A 16,081-nucleotide genomic window follows, 5' to 3' on the forward strand; every position below is an offset into this window, starting at 1 on the left:
ATGCGCATGGGGCAATTTCTGACCAGATTTTTTAACCATAAAACTATCCATAGGTGACAGTCCATATTTCTCCTGTGTAAGATTTACAGGAGCAAGATTTCCAAGCCTGTTTCAACAGCCCAACCTATTCATTTTTACGGTTTGGAGATTAGCCAGTTCCTAAGATTGAGCACTATATGTAGGGATTACCTCACCCATGTTGACAAGCAGCCAGCACTGTTGGTAAGAAGCCACTTCATGACTGCAAAATATTTTTTAAGATGGGAAAGGGGAATAACTTTAAACCTGAAACAAACAATTCCTTTCCTATATTTCCAGAACATAGGTACCTTAGTTTGAATTTTGGCCATGACATTTGTGGCTTGGAAGGAGAAACTAATTGTTGTTGCCAGCTCCATATTAAAGAAATGAGGGGGAAAATATCCAGGATTTATCAATGATTTTTACTTTTCTGTTTTTTCACAAGTACTCAGAGAGATCTTTTTCAGGATCAGGGGAAAATATGCACACACACAGAGCAGCCACCAGTATGACTGCCACACATGTATGTGTAGGAAAGCTCACTCTGAACAGAGGAAGCAAGAACACTGATAGCAAGGACTTGACCACATCTCAAACTGTGAAATAAGGACTTGAGATCCATGATGGCTTTTTATTGTCCTATCTGCAGACTCTTCATCATTTATTTCTTTTAGTGTGCAAATTAATTAGGTCAAAAGTAGTCCAGTTATGTCAACTCAGGCTACACTTACAATTCCCACATCTGTCAAATGGTTTGAGTTTCTAACTGACAATTATTTAGAAAAGCAAGTTAGTTAATGGAGCATTAGTAGTTGGGGAATGGGAGGAAGTGAGACAGCTACAGCCCAAGAGAATGTTTGTTTTGCTCTCAGATCTCTGATGACTTGCATTAGAGTCTGGAGGTACCTTCCAAAGAGTGATTGCTCCTGGCTGTCTGGAGCTGGTGTGTGAGCTTTGCCTGTCTGGGTTCTGGCCAACCATCTGTCAACAGAGCTTGCCTTGTTTAGCCAAGCAAAACAAAAGCTGAGAGGGATACACTCTCTGTCTACACTTTGGGGATAAACAAGGGAGAAGAATAGGAACTATTAATCTAAGGGATGATGTTGGCATAAAACCAAGTAGAAACAAACTGACCATGAATAAATTTTGGTTGGAATTTAATGACCTTCAGCTACAGTTGCAGAACAGCCTTCCCATGGCTGCAATTGGAGTGACACAGCTTCAGGATTTTCAGACTTGGAGTTTTCTCTGTTTATGAAGGTAATTTTGTCATATTGTCTCCAAAATCTAAGTGAAATGATGCCTGCTCTGTACCAAAATATTCACCACTGATCATTGCTTCCATTCATACTGCCAGAAAAAGCTGCCTTTGCAAAGCCATACAAATATTAGTTTCATAACACCATTAACACAGCTTTGAAATTCTTATAGTGTATTTTTTTAGCATGAATGCTGGGGAGCAGCTGGGGCAAGCTAAAATTACTTTGGTTGTAAGTAAGTATTGCGGTTCTCCTTGCATAATTGGTGATGCAGTCCTAAGTTAACCACTTTTAATGCACATCCTGTAGTGCTTCAGAGGAGTTTCTATGCCATATGATCAAGAAATATTTGCAGTGTGATGCAAAATTATGACTATGAGGGACTGGAGGGAAGATGTACATCCCATTATTTTTTACGTAAATTCAAACTCAACTATATGAAACCTTGATCTTACACAATACATAAATTCATGCTTGAACAAATCTGCAATTAAGGTTAAACTCCAGCACTGTCTCCACAAAAGTTGGCTTTGGCAAGTCTGGTACAGCCACATTGCAGAACTGAATGCAGCTACTAGTTTTGTGCTGTAGCAATAGTGTTGCTGTGGTAAAGGTTGCTGCTGCTTTTAGGATTTAACAAGGATTTGAGATGATTTCAGCTAAAATTTTTTGTTTTGTTGTTATTAAAATTGAATTATAGTATTTGCATTATTTGTATGATATCCGTGTTACCTTCTGTACTTCTCTAGATCTTTCTCTTGCTCTGCAGTGGTTGGTGTTGAAGACAGAAACTCAATACGCAGATAACTGCCCACAAAATCACTGGCAAAAATCAGAGGATGAGACCAACATATCATCTTAAGAAATCTTCTTACTAATTCAGTAGCCCTACCCCTTTTCTTCAGAAATCTTTTTTTATGGCAGTAACCTGAATTATCTAGGGTCAGCCTTATGTCTATATTTTACTTTCACTATGTATATTTGTTATATTTCTATAATAGAAATATAAAAGAACCAATTGGTATTGCTGTAGGGAGTTTTACAAAGCTTAATTTCCTAATTTGTTTTATAATATACCTGCACTTATTCTACATTATGCCACCTCTGTTAGAGGGGGAAAAAAGTAAAACCACAATAATTTTTTTAGGGAAATATAAATTGGAATCTTTAAAGAGTCATTTTAGCATATCTATTTTCATACTCCTCACCAAAAATATCCAGTTTCTTTAAAGTTTAGGAATTCAAGTAGCATGCATTTAAACACAGCAATCACATTTCTCAAAATAACATAAAATGGTTTTCCATACACAGGTTGATCAGTGTCTTGGGGGAAAACACAGGCATTACTGGGTAGTTTGGAATCTCTACTTTTAGTTACCAGTCTCATTGAGAAGATACTCTGGGTGTGCTTTCTTCATCTTGGAGAAAATAATAACAGATGTGACCTAAATCTTGCCTGATCTTGGCACCAGGCTAGAACAGGAGGAAGGAGGTTTTACAATAAAGGACTGAAGTCTGAAACAGCTAAAATAGTTGGGGTGCTCTGATATATTCAAGTAAAGTATATTTTTGTCTAGAGAGAGTCTGAGCAAATCAGAGGTACATAATTAATAATTATTTGTTGTAAATTTCTGTTACTTCTCTTATAGAAATAATTTTCATGATTGAGCTACATATGAAAAACTTTCTTATCTCTTTTCTGAAGTTACTCAATAAGGAGGTACAGAAGAACAGAATGTTGGCAGCTTTCATGAAATTAAAAACATAAGTGTTCATCATTTGTTTAAACATAGTTTTCCACCTATCCTTCACAAATTCTTGTTCCAATCCTGAAAAAAGGCATCTTCATAGAAAAACTTTGAACCTGACTAAATTTATTCTCTTACTTTACTTATTGTGACAGTCATCCTTTAACATTACATCCATGTACACATAACACTGTTCTTGAAGGAGACAGAAGACACCAGTTTGGTACTGATGCAGATAGCACTCAATATAGAGAGAAAATGATGGCCAGCAGTCCTGGGATGACCTGACCTCTGACTGGAAATATTAACTTAAACTTCAGTTTAAGCCAGTGTTTCACTTCAGTTATCAAATCGGATATACTCTAGAAAAGTCTCCACCTACTGAACTACTGCTAATTACTTTTTCAGCTGACAGGTAAAAGTTACACCGCTGACAGCAGTAAGGCTCTAGTTAGAACCTCTAGAAAGAAAGAACGAGTTTAAGCATAACACCTTCAGCTATGAGTGATTCAATCCAGCATTACTGTTTCTTATCAGACTTAAAACCACACTTAAAACATTAGCTGTTGACCTGCATTAATGAGCCCCAAAAATGCTCTAATTAAGCACTGTGGACTTCATAAGAGCTAATAGATTTGAAAGCTGGGTTCAGTGATGTCTTCATACTTAAAAAGAAGTCAAATTTACCTATATATTTTTTATTTGGAAATGCAATGGAAATCACTTTTTGTTTTGTAATTAACATGCAGCTATTTGAACTCATTATTAAAATTTAAAACAGGTGCTCAGTGGAGCTAAAGGTGTTCTGTGGAGTCAGTTGAAAATATCTGACATTTCAAAGTGACTGATGAAAAGGTCAAAGTAATCTCTTTAGCACTGTTATGTGAATCCCACTTTTACCTATGTGTGGATCTCACAAAGCGCTCTCATTTTCCATGATGGCAAGATGATGCTGACAGTCCAAACTTTGAAGAACATGCTCATTGCTAATGAATACTAATTTTGTTTGTTTGTTTGCACAGTTATAATGAAATGAAAAAAAATACAGACAGTGCATAAAATGTAGTAAAAGGTCATTACTTTTTGTCCAGAAATTCAGTATTATAAAGTAATCTAGACACAGCGGTGAGAACACGTGCTTCTAAAGACATTTGCCAACATTACTGTCAGGGTCTTGGGGGGACCAGGGCTCCCCAAAACTTGCTCGTAGTCCAGGACCCAATATGAGGTCCCCAGGGCTCCCCCCACTCTGCCCACAGTCCCAGGACCCCATGTCAGCCCCCCCAGGGCCATCAGCCCATGCTCCAGTGATTCCACAGCACAGCTGGTCTCCAGCTTCATACAGCCCTGCCCTGCCAAGGAGTCCCGTTGAGCCAAGGTCACCAGTGGGCCCATGTCCCGGCCTAGTCTCGCCCCATTGCTACCACCACACTTGCCCAGCCATCCTGGGGCCATGTCTGCCCCGTATCTGATGTGGTTGGACCTTGGACCCACTCTGACACCCGCATTTGGGCCACAGTTGTACCTGGCCAAAGCCCCTAGGTCTGCCACGCTCCCTTCTCGGCTGCGGGGCCGGGCCCTGGCTCTGGACCACTGCCAGTACAACACAGGGATTCCTGGGTCCCCTGCTCCCTGACTCTGCTCTGGTTGCTCCCTAGCAGTTATGTCCTCTCCCTAAAACAAACTGTATAGGAAAACCAGGAAAATTTACCTCTTGGCAGCTCTTATATTTTAAACAGAGGAGATATTTTATATAGTCATTAAATAGTTAAGATAGTTTTCATTCCACATTCCATTTAATCCATATGTACAAGCTACATACACGCAAGAAACTGGAAGGGACAAATGCCGTTGCTCAGCAACAAGAAACTGGCAAAAACTCAAATACTTCACGTTTCCAGCAGACAATGGCTCTCTGAGCTCACAATCAATAGCATTTGATGCAGAGGAAATGCCCAGTTTATCACACTTGCCATCTAATAACACCTCAAGCGTATTTGTGGCTGGCATACATAAAAACATATCTGAACTCCAGCTGTTTGAATAATGTATCGAAAAATTCACCCTTTTTTTTTCTTGAAAGCCAGTTACAATGAATGTGTTTGTTATTTTCAGGTATTCAGTGAATAATTTATGGAAACAAATGTCATTCTCCAGGTTATTCAAGAGATTCAGTTTAACTATTCATGAGCCAGGCTGTTCAAAGACAACTGAAGTCCAGCATAAAATCTGAATTACACCTCTTCTTTTGTTCCAGGGGCCTCTTCCTTTGTGGTTCTTCATACATCACCTTGCTTTTATGCATACACAAATGAGTCCTACATTTTGTTTCCTCTGCTACAGCTATGCTTTTCCTGCTTCTTCATTTACCTTCAGTCTTTTTGTTCTTCAAGTTCTCTTTTGGCCTTTTCATAGCTTCTCCTCTCCCCTTATGGACTAAAATTACCTGCTTTGAAGATGAATTTGTGTTATCTCACCCCCATATGCAGTAGGTTGCTCCTCTGAGTCAGCAAGTTTCTCTCTTGGCACCTGGCAGAGGCAGGCATGGCCCCACAAGCCACTGCATAGTGGGATCAGCACCACAGACAAGGGATATGGAGCTAGGTAAAGTGCCAGTACTGGTGCTGGGATACAGCAGAGAGATACCTTAAAGAATTTGAATTATTGTCCTTCATTTTACAAATAAAAACTAATGCATCATCTGCTTAACGCTTATCATCGAGCTATCACCACACTGTCTGTCCTGGTTTGGACACGCAGGAGAACTCTGTCTCTAGCACTATCTGTTTTCTTTGTGGGATATAGATGGATCCTAAACAATTAACTCAAATTAGGTGCTTAAACTTAAGAAATTGAAAGTTGGATGAGATTAATCCCCTACAGTTTTCAGAATGGCACCAACAGTCCACAGAATTTGTTTTTCCCTTCATATCTCATAGTAGTACTGGAAAAAGACCACACATTTTAGGGAAAAAAATAACAAAAAACAAAAAAACAAAACTGAATTTAAAATGTTAATTAGTGATTAAGCAGAATTGCAGATATTGAAAAATATATTAGATATGAGGCTAAAAATTCTTTTAGGGATCGTCCTGGAAACATACAGTGGTAGAGAATGAGCTTTTATAAAATATTCCACTCGTAGTCCAGGACCCAATATGAGGTCCCCAGGGCTCCCCCCACTCTGCCCACAGTCCCAGGACCCCATGTCAGCCCCCCCAGGGCCATCAGCCCATGCTCCAGTGATTCCACAGCACAGCTGGTCTCCAGCTTCATACAGCCCTGCCCTGCCAAGGAGTCCCGTTGAGCCAAGGTCACCAGTGGGCCCATGTCCCGGCCTAGTCTCGCCCCACCACACCTTGCCCAGCCATCCTGGGGCCATGTCTGCCCCGTATCTGATGTGGTTGGACCTTGGACCCACTCTGACACCCGCATTTGGGCCATAGTTGTACCTGGCCAAAGCCCCTAGGTCTACCCCGCTCCCTTCTTGGCTGTGGGGCCGGGCCCTGGCTCTGGACCACTGCCAGTACAACACAGGGATTCCTGGGTCCCCTCTCCCTGACTCTGCTCTGGTTGCTCCCTAGCAGTTATGTCTTCTCCCTAAAACAAACTGTATAGGAAAACCAGGAAAATTTACCTCTTGGCAGCTCTTATATTTTAAACAGAGGAGATATTTTATATAGTCATTAAATAGTTAAGATAGTTTTCATTCCACATTCCATTTAATCCATATGTACAAGCTACATACACGCAAGAAACTGGAAGGGACAAATGCCGTTGCTCAGCAACAAGAAACTGGCAAAAACTCAAATACTTCACGTTTCCAGCAGACAATGGCTCTCTGAGCTCACAATCAATAGCATTTGATGCAGAGGAAATGCCCAGTTTATCACACTTGCCATCTAATAACACCTCAAGCATATTTGCGGCTGGCATACATAAAAACATATCTGAACTCCAGCTGTTTGAATAATGTATCGAAAAATTCACCCTTTTTTTTTCTTGAAAGCCAGTTACGATGAATGTGTTTGTTATTTTCAGGTATTCAGTGAATAATTTATGGAAACAAATGTCATTCTCCAGGTTATTCAAGAGATTCAGTTTAACTATTCATGAGCCAGGCTGTTCAAAGACAACTAAAGTCCAGCATAAAATCTGAATTACGCCTCTTCCTTTGTTCCAGGGGCCTCTTCCTTTGTGATTCTTCATACATCACCTTGGTTTTATGCATATACAAATGAGTCCTACATTTTGTTTCCTCTGCTACAGTTATGCTTTTCCTGCTTCTTCATTTACCTTCAGTCTTTTTGTTCTTCAAGTTCTCTTTTGGCCTTTTCATAGCTTCTCCTCTCCCCTTATGGACTAAAATTACCTGTTTCGAAGATGAATTTGTGTTATCTCACCCCCATATGCAGTAGGTTGCTCCTCTGAGTCAGCAAGTTTCTCTCTTGGCACCTGGCAGAGGCAGGCATGGCCCCACAAGCCACTGCATAGTGGGATCAGCACCACAGACAAGGGATATGGAGCTAGATAAAGTGCCAGTACTGGTGCTGGGATACAGCAGAGAGATACCTTAAAGAATTTGAATTATTGTCCTTCATTTTACAAATAAAAACTAATGCATCATCTGCTTAACGCTTATCATCGAGCTATCACCACACTGTCTGTCCTGGTTTGGACACGCAGGAGAACTCTGTCTCTAGCACTATCTGTTTTCTTTGTGGGATATAGATGGATCCTAAACAATTAACTCAAATTAGGTGCTTAAACTTAAGAAATTGAAAGTTGGATGAGATTAATCCCCTACAGTTTTCAGAATGGCACCAACAGTCCACAGAATTTGTTTTTCCCTTCATATCTCATAGTAGTACTGGAAAAAGACCACACATTTTAGGGAAAAAATAACAAAAAACAAAAAACAAAACTGAATTTAAAATGTTAATTAGTGATTAAGCAGAATTGCAGATATTGAAAAATATATTAGATATGAGGCTAAAAATTCTTTTAGGGATCGTCCTGGAAACTTACAGTGGTAGAGAATGAGCTTTTATAAAATATTCCAGTGGTTAAATGTTATGTTCCTCATCTTATCTGAGATATTCTGAGATTGCCAAGATGCATTTATGTATAAATATACTGATATATGTTTAATTTAATTTCACTCCAGAATAGTGGAAACAGTCGTGTCAGTGAAAGAAGAAATATGGGAAAGTAAAAGAAACTTGGCCTTGTAAGGATTATATTTTAATGTTCAATGCATAGAATTATTCTAACAAACACCTCAATGTTTAAAAATTCCCTTGTTCTTTTTATCTCTAAAAAATATAAGATTTCCGTGCCATGTAACTTTTGGTTATTAAATTATCAACATTAGTGATATTATTATCCTGTTAAAAAGAAATGTGTGTAGTCATATATGAAACACATTTTGATTTGTGGATAAATAGATTGCCTAAGGTAAAAGAATATCTTTTAAATATTTGCTTTCTTCATAAATAGTCTGAAAAATTATATAAAGGATGTAACTTAACACTTCTCATGTCTTCATTCTTCCTAGGGTTAAAAAAATCTTGTTTCCTTGCTTTTATAAAGACAAAACTCACATTCATACGTATGAAGACCAGAAGAATTTCTTTTTCCTTTTACTGAAACAAAATTACGTCTGTCTTGAAAAATGTCATTGTTTGCTACATTTGTCTTGAGAATTTGATGCCATATCACTGAAGATATGACCATAAAGAGTACAGGTCACAAAAAACAGCTATAAAGAGAACCCTTTGAGGTTATTTTTATTTGTTTTCTGGAATGTGTGCCCTTACAGGCTTTTAAAGTCATACTTTCTAGTTTTTATCTACTTCTTTAAGACAGAATGCCTAATAAAGAAGACAAACAAACAAAACTTGCTTCTGGAACTCTTACTTACCTACAGAAATCCAGGAGATGGTTCTGGAAAAACAATGTGATTAAACCAGGAGATTTTGAAAGGTGTGATTTAGGGAAAGCACTCAAACTTGTCCTTCAAGTTATTCTGGCTTTAGGTTTCAATGACAGAATGAAAGTTGAACATGATTTGAATCAGGATGAACAACTATGATAAAAGGCAAAGTGAAGCTGAAAAAGACCTTCTTTCTGAAAGTGACAGAACATTTGACTCCTGAAATGCAAGTAGAAAATCCTTTAAGAAGCAGCATTTCTTATAATTATCCTCATTTAAAATACAATACTGTAAAATACATGAATATGCAATTTCAGGATTTGATTCCAAACAAATTCTTCCATTGGTTTTAAAAGGTCACAATAGAAGTCCTGACGGAATCAGATCTTGTAGGAAATTGTTATATTCTTCCCAGTCTTAGCATAGAATTACTGAACAGTCCCTTTTATGGCATGAAGGTAACATTATGATGACAACTTTAGAAATGCTGAAAGTCTGACACTGCTGTTAAGCAGTAAATATATTGCTTGCAATGCTGCCTGCATTTTCTAGTTTAGAATAAAACCAGATTAGCTGCATAGAAGTTCAGCTCTGTTAAATGTGAATTCATCCACAAGTTGTGTTTCCTGATACCGTACAAGGTTCTCAGATCCTAGAAGTTTTAACTTGACAATAGAAAAAAAGAGATCAAAAGCTTCACTAAAACAGAGGAAGTGTCTCAAGTATCATATAGGTCAGCAAGGTCTTTCAACAACAGCAAAACCAAAACAAGACAAATAAACAAACCAAAACCCCTCCAAAAATTTAGTAAAGAGAAATGGTGCATGCAAACGGCAGAAGGGTCATAAGTAATGCAGGGATGGAGGAATGTATGAGGGAACTGACTCTTCCCCCTCAGGAAAACAAAACAAAACAAAACAAAACAACAAAACCAACAAACAAACAAACCCCAAAAACAACAACAACAACAACAAACCCCCAAAAAAACAAACCACAAAAAAACCAAAACCATAGTGTTTGCTTTCAATCAATCCCAAACTTCCTGATTATTTTCTGATGTAGTGAAGGACTGTAGGTTTGCATCCTTAGACTATTCCTTATCATCCTCATCTGATCCTCCCGTGAATGCCCATAATTAAATCTTCTTACCTGGAAGTGACTGCCCCTACTCCAGGTGACCTGAATGGCCTCTCCTTGAAAAATCCTGCCCACTGGATTAGGGCAAAATGTTGTTTATGAAACCACTACACTAAGAAAAAGTTGATTTAAAAGGGATCCATCTGGAAGAAAAACTTCTAGTCAAAAGACGTAGCTAAAGGTCTGATATACTGCTTTGATTCATTATTTTCCCCTGTTTCCGAATGTGATTCGTAGCTACTGGTTTCCAAAACTCATCTGTTTCTGGCTTGACTTTAGCATCCAGATCCCAGTTATAAATAGGATTGCCCAACAGTAAAGATGTTTTTATAGCTTGTGATTCATACATTCACAAGGCTCCATGAACTACTTCTAGTGAACGAACAAAATATTACTCAAAAACCCCCAAGACCATATCTTGTCATGAAACAATATGTGTGTCTGTTTTTTGTTTTCGTTTTTTGTTTTGTTTTGTTTTGTTTGTGTGTGTGTGGGGGGGGGGGGGTTGTTGATTTGTTTGGTTTTTTCCTAAAGTATTCTATGCCATCATTGGAAAAAATCCTGTAGTTCACAACTGTACACTAGGACATGCATCCCACATCCCCACAATAATGCAACTGTATGCTGTAGCAGGACTGTGATAAACAAAAACTGATTACATTATAGAATATATATAAACTAGGCATATTACTATTTTTCACTGAACTTACACACTCAATTTTACACTAGCATGAAATCCAGTGCTGAATTTAAATCCATGAAGCAGTAAAATTAGTAACTATATGAGGACTGAGCTCCTTTTGTTGAAATTCAGAGTTTGTTTTTAGAACTGAGTTTTGTAAATGTTTTATTGACTTAGTGGTTGAACGGAAAAACACATTTCTTCAGACTACACATTTGTAAACTGTGCTTTGAAATGACATATTTGTTTTCTCTGAAGAAAACATTGTCTGGGATGCCCAAAGGAAATCTTGAATGATATGACTTCTCTTAAGTCTTTTCTTCATTTTTTTCTGTAAAGGATACAAGAAAGCTTCACTCATCTGCCTCTAAAGTGAACTGAGGGCATCAAAGTTAGGGGTTATTGGAATTAATTTCACACACTCTGTGTGCTGCGTGAAAACAAAAGGTTCTAAAGAATGTTTTCCTGAACCGTTGCACCACCACCAAACAGATTTGCTGTTCAGATGGCCCTGGGTGCACATCTGAGGTGATGCATTTGTTTCTCCACACCAGAGGGAAGGTGACTTATGCTTGTTACAGGATAATGCCTACTGATACATGGTGTTTCCAAGCAAAGGAAGAAATCTCTAGCTGTAACTATTTTAAAAGGAGGGGGTGTAATGAGATACCAGTTGTTCAACACTGCACTTTTCTTTAAGGTCATAAAAATCTGTGTGTTCCCTGCCACAGAGACAGATAGGTCTTGCAGCACTGTGTTGGTGTTACCATCCTCACACACTGGCAAGAAGAAGTAAAATATGTTTGTCTGGAGATCTAGTAAGCTTGCTTTTACAGGTTAAAAACTACTGACACATCAAAGAGAGGGCTATGGTCTGCAAGATTTATCAGGTCTTGCAATCAGATCTTTGAACTCTATCACTTGAAGAAATGAAACACTGGAATGGGAGTGAAAAAGGTTAACAAAAGAAACAGAGGGGAGGATATTGGGCATGTTGAACAAAAAAGGTGAAAATCTGATTGCCTTCAATAGACCAAAATTTTACTTCAAGAATCAATTAAATAAAATGAAGCTAATACAAACTGCTTCATTTACGACTAATCATCACACTTAAACATATGCCTACTTTACAAATACTAAAGTATCTGGATACTTTTACTAGTACTGTTACTGTTACTACCACTATGCTTTTGTGAGAGAAATTTAATTCTCTTTTAGAGAAACAAACTTTTAAAATATACAATATTTTTGCACTACAATAGTTCTAGTGAGTTTAAAAATAATAAAATCATTTGTTGTTGCTTTATTTTCAGGGAGATATCATAATTGCTATACTGTGCTAACACACAACATGATGGTAACCCACAGGGCATTACTACCTCGTATGACTTTTACCCTGTTTGAAATCTAGTCTTTATGAGTAATGGCCTCATCTTGCAGCGGGATTTGCCTTACAGACTCTTCTCTTGATCCATGTAACTACAAGGAACTCTGTCAGATCCAGAAGTGGAGAATGAATTCAGCGGCTGGGGGCGGGGGGGGAGGGGTTGTGCTCGGGTTTTTTGTATTATTTTTATTTATTTATTTTTTGTTGGTTTGGTTTTTATTTGCTTCGGTTTTTTTCCCCAAGGCTCAGGCTATACACCAGTAAATTGCAAACCTAAAATTGTAATAGGGATTGACTTCGAATGTGTTCGCTTCATTCCACTTTGTTCCACACTGAAAAAAGGCAGAGGCCAAGAAAGCAGGCTTTTCTGACTTGATGAGGAACCAAGAAGTAAGCTGTTCAATCTGTAAAAGATTCATTGATTTAAGGCTCTCTGGGGAAAATACTGTTGTGAAGCTCTGTGGGAAAGGCCTAATAATAGGAAAAGTGGAAAAGAAAGTTCATGTTCTTCTCTTTTACTTTGGAAGAGTGTAAAACCCCAAAACAAGCATGATCAAGATATTGATTTGTAATGTACACTCTATTCACTCAAGAAAATTGACCAGGTACCAGAAACATCCCATAAAATAAATTTTTTTTCTGTTTCTGAGGAACTAGACTTCATTTGCCAGATACTTTTACTCTGAAACAGGCTAAGAAGAGTTCCTCATATGGTGGTCAGAGTGGAAAAGTAGCATTTTCAGATTGGAACATCAGTTTTCCTGGTTTTCAGCAGAACAGTTGCAGGCTCTGACAAGTCCAACTGAAAAAATTGTACCTCCAATTTTCAGGCAGTGAAACAATATAAACAGCGTAGTATTAGAGGAAAAGAAAAAGTATCTGAACATTATTGTCATTGAGTACTGCAAGAAAAATAACAACAGCCTTCAAAATAGGTGGACAAAGAAGAATATCAAGTACTTCAGAGATATTTTCAACTGTGCAATGGTTTCTTAATTATTTGTTGTAAAAATGTGATTACTTTCCTGGAACTGATTTTTCTTAAAAAAAGTTAATTGTTTTATGGATCCAAGGTAAAAATCAGAAAGTTAAAAACATGTAGCAATGCTGAGTATGTAACATCTTCACATTTCAAATATGTACACACACACATACATGCACATACACACGTACATAGATGAGCATGGGCACAGGCACACACATGCAGTATCTTTTTAGTCTCTCTCTGCAGGTCAAAACTGCAGAGGTGTTAAAGACTGTGAAACAAGTCTGAATGCTACAGATAATCCTAAAATATTCATATCCTTTTTACGATGGTACAGCATGAAGGAAATAAAAATCATTGCCACGTACTACTTATCAATCATTCTACTATTTAAAAAGTTTTGCTAGAACAATCAGAATATAAATATATATATTATATATATCAGATTCAATTGTTCCATGAGTGGAAGAAGATGTGCATAAAGTGCAGGTTGAATTGTGCTTCCATAAAGCATTGTGCTAACACTGATGAATAAATGGTATAAGAGAAAACTGGAGAGTCACTCGTGCCTCACCCTCTCCTGCTGCCCACTAATGGTCTGGTTCTGCTGAATACTGTTCAAAGAAAAATGGACTATCTGCACCACACAGGAGAGAGTGGTGCCAGTCCAGCATCATTCACAACTTCATGTTAGCAAGTGGGTAACATTTCAGGAAGGTGTTTACAGAAAGGAGCTGAGATGGCAACTACCTTACCCACTCCCCTGTTTAAACTGAGATGACCCTTCAAGCTTCACATGACAGACATTATACCGACAGGATGGGTGTGCCCTCCTCCCTCTGCTTCACTCCAGCTGTGCATGAATTAATTGCTGCTTTACTTCCTCTGGTATGGCTCTAGCCTACAAATTCAACCACAAACAAGCACAGTTATCCTGAGTGGGTATCAAAGAAGTCTCAATCCGTAGAATTCAAATTCAGTGGTCTATCAGGATTGTATTTTTGAAAGCCATCTGGAACAAAACCTGAGATTTAACAAACACTCACCTTTACATGAAACATCCCCTGATGTACATACACTGTTTTTGTTAGAATACTGCTAGAGCTCCAGCAAACAAAGTAATCCCTTCAGTTATACTTTTCCCCAGGAATTTTTTCACGGTCTGTAAGTAATTGTACTGTGTTTGTCAATCAAATTATGTAAACAAGCTCCCAGTGATTATTTCACTTGGAAAACATCCATTTACCCATAAAACCCATGAGAAAAGTCAAATTTGTAAGTTGCCGCATCTCATATATACACTACACATTTTGTCTCAGAAGAATAACAGTCAGGAGAAAATCTGCATAAATGCACAAGGGTACTTTTTTTTGTAAATTTTTGAATTTGCTTATCTACAAGATAAAAGTATCTGAAGTCATAAACAAACAATCTAACTATTTTATGACCTCACCTTGTAATAACCTTATATTATTTTGCTAGAATTAAGTGATCCCTGTATAGAAAGTATATTCCAGGGTAATACTGTATTTTTTTAAGCCTTATAAGCTTACTGATTTCCCAGTATGTAATTTGCACATAACAAATATAATCAAGACATGGACACTGGAACTGAGCTGAAAAAATTTGTAATTCTGTGAGATAACTCATCATCTGCCAGGATGAAGGATAAGACCTAATATTAGTGGGCTGAATTAAGTTATTTTTGAAATAATTATATAAGATTTTTAGAATAATCTTAGTACAGCTGATAACATTGAGTTTAAAATCTTCAGTGGAAAGATTTTAACTTCCTTTTCCCCATAGATGGTATTCATTTAGAGATCCCAGGGTGACATAGTGGAATTTAGAAAACAGGAAAAAATACTTGTGAAAATATTCTCATACTTCAGTTTTGATTAGGTGTTACAAGTATAATAGCTATTTTGACTTCTATATGGAGTATCATGCCTCTTTTATTACACTCATTTTTTCAGTTATACTGAATGAGCTTAATTTATGCATAGGAATTAGTACTTGTACATTTTCATTTTTATTACATGCATACATCATAGAGTTGTACAGATTAATAAAAAAACATTTTATGTTCAAGAGAGCAGAAATGAGGAAGGATAGTGAAATGAATATCAATAAGAAATTGTAGAAAATCAATAGCAAAAATTAAAGGATAACAAGGAAGCTTTATAGCTGACAGTAAGGAAAATAAAACTAATTTAAGATCTATTTAGTAAAAAGGAATCCTATCAATGCTATTTCAGGAAAAGAATGATTAAAAAAGAATTATAAATGGCCCAATTTTTCAATAAATAATTTAACTCACTACTTGGGAAAAAAAGCAAAATGAAATACACATTGCTTATTTACAATTTTTTAAAAAACTATTCCTAAACAGGTTATTAGATGGGTAAGAAGTTGTTGGATGACTGCACTCAGAACATCATGGGATGCTACTTGGAGCTGGTGACAAGTGGAGTAACGCAAGAGTCTGTCTTGGGTCCTGTCATATCTGACATATTTATTAGTGACCCGGAAACCAAACTGGGGATACCAACAGACATGCTCAAAGGCAGGACTTCAATTCAGACCTAGGTAGGCCAGAGTAACAGGCAAATAGGAAAGCTAGGGGCAAAGACAAATGGGAATACCAGACATGGCTTAGAATAACCAGGCACCACACCATATGATCCGCTCATGAATGAAAGGGCACCTTGACCAGGATGAAAACACTACTTCCACAACCCAGAGTGACTTCAAGCATGAAGAAATTCTGTGTTTTTTTAATTCACACTGGGTTGTGAAAAGCAACAGAACAAGTTACATTAATTTAGTTCTCCAGAGGAAGGAACTCCTGCCCACCTTTCCCTGGGTCAGTGCACAGGTTGAAACCCTCCCTCTGTAAGGCTGCCTGTCTCTTCCCAGTGGAGTGG

The 16,081-nt window shown here is 37.6% G+C and overlaps 1 protein-coding gene across 1 annotated transcript in view; it reads left to right on the forward strand.

Annotated features, from left to right (window-relative positions):
* Window positions 1-1,102: 1,102 nt before the first annotated feature.
* The window catches only part of METTL25 (methyltransferase like 25), an 80,578-nt gene continuing 65,599 nt past the window's right edge, over window positions 1,103-16,081 (forward strand). The window contains exon 1 of the mRNA XM_050324743.1: window positions 1,103-1,281. The gene's annotated coding sequence lies outside the window, so the exon portion shown is untranslated. The remainder of the gene's footprint in view (window positions 1,282-16,081) is intronic.

This window comes from Myiozetetes cayanensis, unplaced genomic scaffold (assembly GCF_022539395.1).
Source record: "Myiozetetes cayanensis isolate MyiCay16 unplaced genomic scaffold, myiCay2020 scf3, whole genome shotgun sequence".
Taxonomy (NCBI): domain Eukaryota; kingdom Metazoa; phylum Chordata; class Aves; order Passeriformes; family Tyrannidae; genus Myiozetetes; species Myiozetetes cayanensis.